We start from the raw sequence: 7,344 nt of genomic DNA on the forward strand, positions 1-7,344 counted from the left end.
TTTTAAGAGCTTCTTGGATAGGTACACAGAGGGTTATGCGCCAGGCAAACTCTAGGCAGTTTCTAGAGTAAAAGTTACATGGTCAGCACAACATTGTGGGCCGAAGGGTCGGTAATGTGCTATAGATAAAAAAAAAGAAAAGAACAGAATGAACCAATCTATCATTCCTCCCCAAAGAAAACCAACTAAGGTTCCAAGAATTGAATCCCTAGGCCACCGACTATCTATCTTGATGGGCAGTCATTAAAGACACCTCTCCACACTCTGCTCGTTTCCTCAGAGAAATATCCATACCAGGCCTCATGCGTATGAAATCGTAGTTCGGACAAGGACAGCAGGAAGTCTTCCACTCAGTCACATGGGAGCCAGCTCATCGCAGAACACAGTCTTCCTTCCCCAAAAAAAAGGGACATGTGAAACAACTATTTTAACCGAAATAACCGGATTTAACTTGTTTCCCCAAAAAGCCCCAGCGAGAGCTGAGCTCGGCCTCTCCACATTATCTTTCATGTCACTGGATTAACCAGCTGAGAAACACAAACCTCCCCGAAGAAGAAGGCAGAACTGAAAAACGTGATGCTGATCAGAACCTGCATCTCCACGGCGCCTTAGATGTAGAAAATCTGATTTCAGCTTTCCCCCTGCTTGACATGTGAAAAGCCCGTGCATATGATTTAGCGCCAGTGAGCCCGGTGGGATGACCTTGCCAGCTACTGCAAGCTACAGGCATTTTCTGGCTGCATTTCAAACTCTGGGTTACAAACACTTCACAGGAACGAAAACCCTGCTGTAAAACCTGTGAAGACCCTCAAGTTGAAATGAACTTGCAGTTATAGTACAGCCTTCCGTTGTGACAGGTTTCATACCAGCAAATGTTGTGCGGACGATGACCTCGCATTTCCACAAGCAGATGATCGGTGATGCGGTTGTACAGCTGACATCCCCGGGCTGTGGTCGCACGGGGAATGGGTTTATCCCCCCATAGTGCCACTGATATTTGCTGAACAATGCATAATCTGCCTGATAGGTCTGGTTGGGGCTGCAACTACTTCACGGTCACAGCAAAACGGTAAAGAGACAGGTAAATGTGATGTGAGCAAAATGGCCCGCTGTGACTGTCAGACGCTGATTGTCCCACTCACTCTAACCCCACTAGAATAATGCCCCATTCACTCTAACCCCATCAACCTAACGTCCCATTCACTTCAGCCCCGACAGAATAATGGCCTACTTGCTCTAATCCCCAGCACCTAACAAGCTGTTCCCCTCTCTACAAGATGAAGCAAGCTGGGAAATCTTGAACTGGGATCCACCAAACAGCCTGCCTGGCACCGTTCTCTGCAGAGTCCTGCGACTGAGGGAAGTACAGTTCCTGTACCAGGCAGTGATGCAGCCAGTCAGGTGTGTAACGGTCACCCAGAGTTGCCAGGATTCACACCCAGGCATCTTTAGAACTGGAGTAGAAGTGTCATCCCAGGGGACTGTCTGAGAATTGGAGCCTCTCCTGCCTGCCCTACACCCACACCACCCATCGTTAGTGAGCTGTCCCAGTCAATAGGCCACTACATGTGTGCCATGCCTGCTGGAGCTCTCAGCCATTGGTTTCATTTTCCACGCATCCCGTCTTCTTATCAGTTCCATTTCCTTTGAGGTCATTTATTAAAACAAACAGGTGCATTTGCTCAAGATATAAAGGTTTGTTTAAACCTGAGGAAACGTGTCTAATTGTGAAATTACTTACTGCCCATTATGCCACTGGTGTTTCGGGCAGCAATGAAGATCCTCCATCTCTGGTTCAGGGTTCCTCCGTCATGTCAGTAGCTTCCTCTACTGTCAGTCACACAGGTCCCTGGTGGAGACTCAGGAATACCGTCACACTCAGATGTAGAAGGGTTCGTCATTGCTCTTTTGCAAGTCAGGGTTGTTAACCTCCCCCCCCCTCCACCGAACTGGAGGAGCGGTGGACCACTTTTAGTCTGACCTTTACCCTTTGAACTGTTTGGCATGGGTGACCCTACCAAGAGCCATGGCAACATGGCTCTCTGGGTCATTGAGGCACACAAGCCTCTAAATCTAATGAAGAGTGATGCAACGAGACCTGGGTGTCATTGTACACCAGTCATTGAAGGTGGGCATGCAGGTACAGCAGGCGGTGAAAAAGGCAAATGGTATGTTGGCATTCATAGCAAAAGGATTTGAGTACAGCAGCAGGGAGGTTCTATTGCAGTTGTACAAGGCCTTGGTGAGACCGCACCTAGAATATTGTGTGCAGTTTTGGTCCCCTAATCTGAGGAAAGACATTCTTGCCATAGAGGGAGTACAGAGAAGGTTCACCAGATTGATTCCTGGGATGGCAGGACTTTCATATGAAGAAAGACTGGATCGAATAGGCTTATATTCACTGGAATTTAGAAGATTGAGTGGGGATCTTATTGAAACGTATAAAATTCTAAAGGGATTGGACAGGCTAGATGCAGGAAGATTGTTTCCGATGTTGGGGAAGTCCAGAACGAGGGGTCACAGTTTAAGGATAAAGGGGAAGCCTTTTAGGACCGAGATGAGGAAAAACTTCTTCACACAGAGAATGGTGAATCTGTGGAATTCTCTGCCACAGGAAACAGTTGAGGCCGGTTCATTGGCTATATTTAAGAGGAAGTTAGATATGGCCCTTGTGGCTAAAGGGATCAGGGGGTATGGAGAGAAAGCAGGTACAGGGTTCTGAGTTGGATGATCAGCCATGATCATACTGAATGGCGGTGCAGGCTCGAAGGGCCGAATGGCCTACTCCTGCACCTATTATCTATGTTTCTATGTAAGTTTGTGATCCTCTTGGAGGGATTATGAAATTGAAAATGAATAATTTGAAGGATCAAAAAGGCAGCAGAGCTTCCATAGTTCATTGTACCATAATGGGAGCAGCGGCACTTTGGTAAATAAACCCTTGCTTCTGTTTGTAGTTCAAAGCTCAGCAAGGCAGTGCTCTCACAGAGCGAGTTCGTTATACGTGGAACGTGTCTGGTGTGCCTTGGGTTGGAATCCTTTGTCAGCTTGGTGGGGAGAGCCAGAGGCGAGTCAGCAATAAAACTGAAATATTACTCAGCTCTTCCCAACTTTTTCTTCAGTAGTCACAAGACAACAGGGGACTGTGAGCACCAAGCCAGCGTCAGGCATGTGCATGAGGTATGAAGCTCTCTCCCCATGGCTGAGTCACTTTGAAAGGACAACAGCCTGGCAGTTCTCCAAAAATGGTCTCAGCATGAGATGAAGAGAAAGAGGAACTCAGTAAGCTTAACCATGACTCAGCCTGGTAGGGTAGAGGATATACCAGAAGGTCCTAGAAGGCCAATTTTCCACATATAAAGCAAAAGTCACAGAGCTATCCCCCAGCAGGACTCATTTATCATTAACCTATTAAGAACCTAACAGCTGTAAGCTAGCCTACTGGCAGAGACAGGAAATATGACTCTATAGAGCACTGAACGGGCTTTACAAAGTACTTTAGAAATGAAAGCAAAGGGACACAAGCCCTCTTGTACGACAGAAATGAACTCCCGAACACTCAGATTACTTCGCCGCGACCTCATATACCTTATTGTCTACCTTCACAGCACCTTTTCTGCAGTGACACATGCAGAATGCTGGAGGAACTCAGCAGCTCAGCAGCTTCTGTGGACAGGAATAAAGTGTCGGCCTTTCGGTCCGAGTCCCTTCGTCGGGGCTGGAAAGGAAAAGGGGGTAGGACCCGGAATTAGGTGGTAGGGGGAAGGGGAAGGAGTTCAGGGTGAAAGGTGATAGGTGAAGCCAGACAAGGGGGTGGGTCGGGGAGGGGGAGCGAAGCGAGAAGCTGGAAAGTGATAGGTGGAAAAGGTGAATGGCTGAAGACGAAAGGATTCTGATAGGAGAGGAGAAAGGGAAGGAGGAGGGGCACTAGAGGGAGGGGTTAGGCAGGTGAGAAGAAGAAGAAGAAGAAGAAGAGTAAGAGGGGAGCTAGAATGGTTTCCTTACTTGAGGAAAGATATACTGGCTTTGGAGGCAGTGCAGAGGAGGTTCACCAGGTTGATTCCAGAGATGAGGGGGTTAGACCATGAAGAGAGATTGAGTTGCCTGGGACTGTACTCACTGGAATTCAGGAGGGTGAGAGGAGATCTTATGGAAATGTATACAATTCTGAAAGGGATAGATATGGTAGAGGCTGGAAAGTTGTTTCCACTGGTAGGTGAGACTAGAATTAGGCGGCATAGCCTCAAGATTTGGGGGAGTAAATTTAGGACAGAGATGAAGAGGGAACTGCTTTTCCCAGATAGGGGTGAATCTGTGGAATTCTCGGCCCAATGAAGCAGTGGGGGCTACCTCAGTAAATATATTTAAGGCAAGCTTGGATAGATGTTTGCATAGTAGGAGTTACGGGGAAAAGGCAGGTAGGTGGAGATGAGCCCATGGTCAGATCAGCCATGATCTTATTGAATGGCGGAGCAGGCTCGATGGGCCGGATGGCCGACTCCTGCTCCTATTTCTTATCTTCTTTTGTGCTGTCTTTTAGTTAGACTGATCTGTCTGGATGGGATTCAAAACAAAGCTTTTAACTATATCTTGGTACACGGGCCAGTAAATAAACCAATTAAAAGAGAGGGAGGAGGTTCAAAACTGCAACATCAATTCACCATGGCTGATTTTGTACCTCCGCATCACTTTCCTGACCTTTCCCCTTAACCCTCTATTCCCTTAACCTCCTGAAACCTATCTCAGTTATGAATCGCTGAGCCTCCGCAGCCCAACAGGGTGGAGAATTCCCCAAAAATTCACTGCTCTCTGAGTGAGTGAGGAGATTTCTACACATTTTAAACTAGAGGAGAAATCTCTACCCTCAGTGCATTGGACCTCTGGAATGACGGAGGGAGAGGAAAATGAAGAAGATGGGGTGAACGCTGGCTCACGGACGTCCTCAGCGCTTCACTCATCCAGGCTGCTGTCCCCACATGCTTCAAACCAGCCGCCATCATCCCGGTACCAAAGCAGTCTACGCCTTCAGAACTAAGCCACCACTGCCCGGAGGCACGCTCGCCAGTCTTCATGAAGTGCTGTGATTGGCTGGAAAGTGGTAAAGTCGATCAGTACCTCCGCCCACTAACCCACCCCAGCACACCCCTCACCACCACCACTTTATCACCTCCTGACAAAGTCACCTTATGTGTAAAAGCTGCTTTGTCTAGTGTCACTTTATGGGCATATAATCAATCTACCTATACAGGCTGTCTTTTGAATTTATGTTTATTGTGTATTTTATTATTGCATTTTTTTTTATCTCATTATGTTTTTTTTTGGTGCTGCTTTGGAGTTAGAGTGAGAATTATTTTGTTCTCCTTTACACTTCTGGAAATGACATGAAACAATCTTGCAAGGTTCGAGCAGAATCAAGCTGGCATGCCAGTGCCAGTGCCAGTGCCAGTGCCAGTGCCGCCACCTTACGGAACAGGACAGAGCACGGGGTTGCTGACCGCTCCTGGTGTGCACAGAGTCGAGGCTGGTGTTGCACCCGACTGGCTCCCCTCCCTGACATTGCCGCCCCCATTATCACCGCAGAGGTCTTGTTGAGAATGGGCCGGAGAGTGTGGGGTTTGTCTACGACATGAGGAAGATGGGTAACTCGGGTGGTGCAACATAAGGGTCCATAATCGGGTGCGGAGAGTGCCAGTGATTTTGGAGAGCTACTTGGGGAGATGAATTTTGCAAGGGTGTCAACAGTAAATGAGTTGGTGTTAAGTAGGTGGTACACAACAAGGTTGAAAACTATTCTGGAAGGATTATTGCAACACAGGATATTAATCAGCTGGTTTTGGACTTGGTGCCGTTTCAGAATTAGCAACAGGATGATGATGAGATGATCTATTTTGAGTGACATAACAAAAGATTTCGATGTTGACTGTGCTGAGAGTTTAGTCTCTGCAGGCACGTTTATGGGCCACAAGACCAGCATTGGATCGACACTGTCAGAAACTCTACTCCAACATGCCTTGCACAGTAATAAGACAGACGGTGTCGTGCCCCCACCATACAGTCCCTCTGGGCTTCCAAATCTGATGCTAAGTGGTACACAGGAGTCTAACAGACTTAGCGGATAAGGAAGCTACCCCGCAGTGACAACTGACTAGTCTGGTGATGCCATCTGTTGACCAGCACTCTGGTTCCTCCGCATGCCACCACGGTGGCTGTACCGTTAACCCTTTTGGATTCATCTGCCACAGACACCATCAGATACCCTGCTGCCAGCGTCCTCGTTGGGTGCAGCCTTTGCTCGAAGTGGCTTAAGCTACAAAGTAGCAAAGGTACGCTTACCTCCTTGACTTAGCTGGCCACGATCCCACTACTAGATCTAGTCTAGTAGTATACCGATGGAACATCACCTTCACGGCTAGGTTAGACCTGCCAGTGAACGAATCTCCGCCGTACTTCGCTGATAGGCCAGTGTCACTCCTATGCCACCCTAGGTAATTTCTAAAGTAAATACCTGTTCGGCACAGCATTGTGGGCTTAAGGGCTTGTATGATGCTGTAGGTTTTCTATGTTTCTAACGTCTTCCACCACCATTCCTTTTCCAGGACCGTGTCAGAAGCTAAGCCAGCTCATGATCCTGTGCAGCCGCCAAAACTGACCAGTAGCGACTGAAGTCACCCACACGGAAGGGATGAGAACCGTGAATCTGATTCCCACTGGAAGTCACGGGCAGTGTGGGGATCAGCAGAACCTCTGGTAGGACAGGCGTAAATCATGGATGCTGACCTCAAGGTTCTGGTGGACCGAGGAAGAACCTTCACTCCAGAAGATCCAGGAGCTGTCTAAAGACAGAGAAAGTACTTGGTAGAGAGATCAAAGGCCATAATATGGTCCACTCGCCTCTCCTATCAGATTCCTCCCTCTCCAGCCTTTTACCTTTCCTACCCACCTGGCTTCACCCTACACCTTCTAGCTATCCTCCTTCCCCTCTCCAGCTTTCTATTCTGGTGTCTTCCCCCTTCCTTTCCGGTCCTGATGATGGGTGTCGGCCCGAAACGTCGACGGTTTATTCACTTCCATAAATGCTGCCTGGCCTGCCGAGTTCCTCCGGCACTTTGTGCGTGTTGCACTAGTAATTGGTTTATTATTATCACGAGCGTTAAGCTTTGCTTTGTATACCTTCCATACAGACCGTTTCATCCCGTCTTTGAGATAGTGCAAGGGGGAAAGTAGTAGCAGGGTGTAAATGGCCCGCTGAGGTCCTCCAGCACTTTGTGCCTGTCACAAATTACAGTGCCACAGCTACAGAAAAAGTGCACGGCGGGCCGATAACAAAGCGCGAGGCCACATTGA

The sequence above is a fragment of the Hemitrygon akajei genome, chromosome 31 (assembly GCF_048418815.1).
Source record: "Hemitrygon akajei chromosome 31, sHemAka1.3, whole genome shotgun sequence".
Taxonomy (NCBI): Eukaryota; Metazoa; Chordata; class Chondrichthyes; order Myliobatiformes; family Dasyatidae; genus Hemitrygon; species Hemitrygon akajei.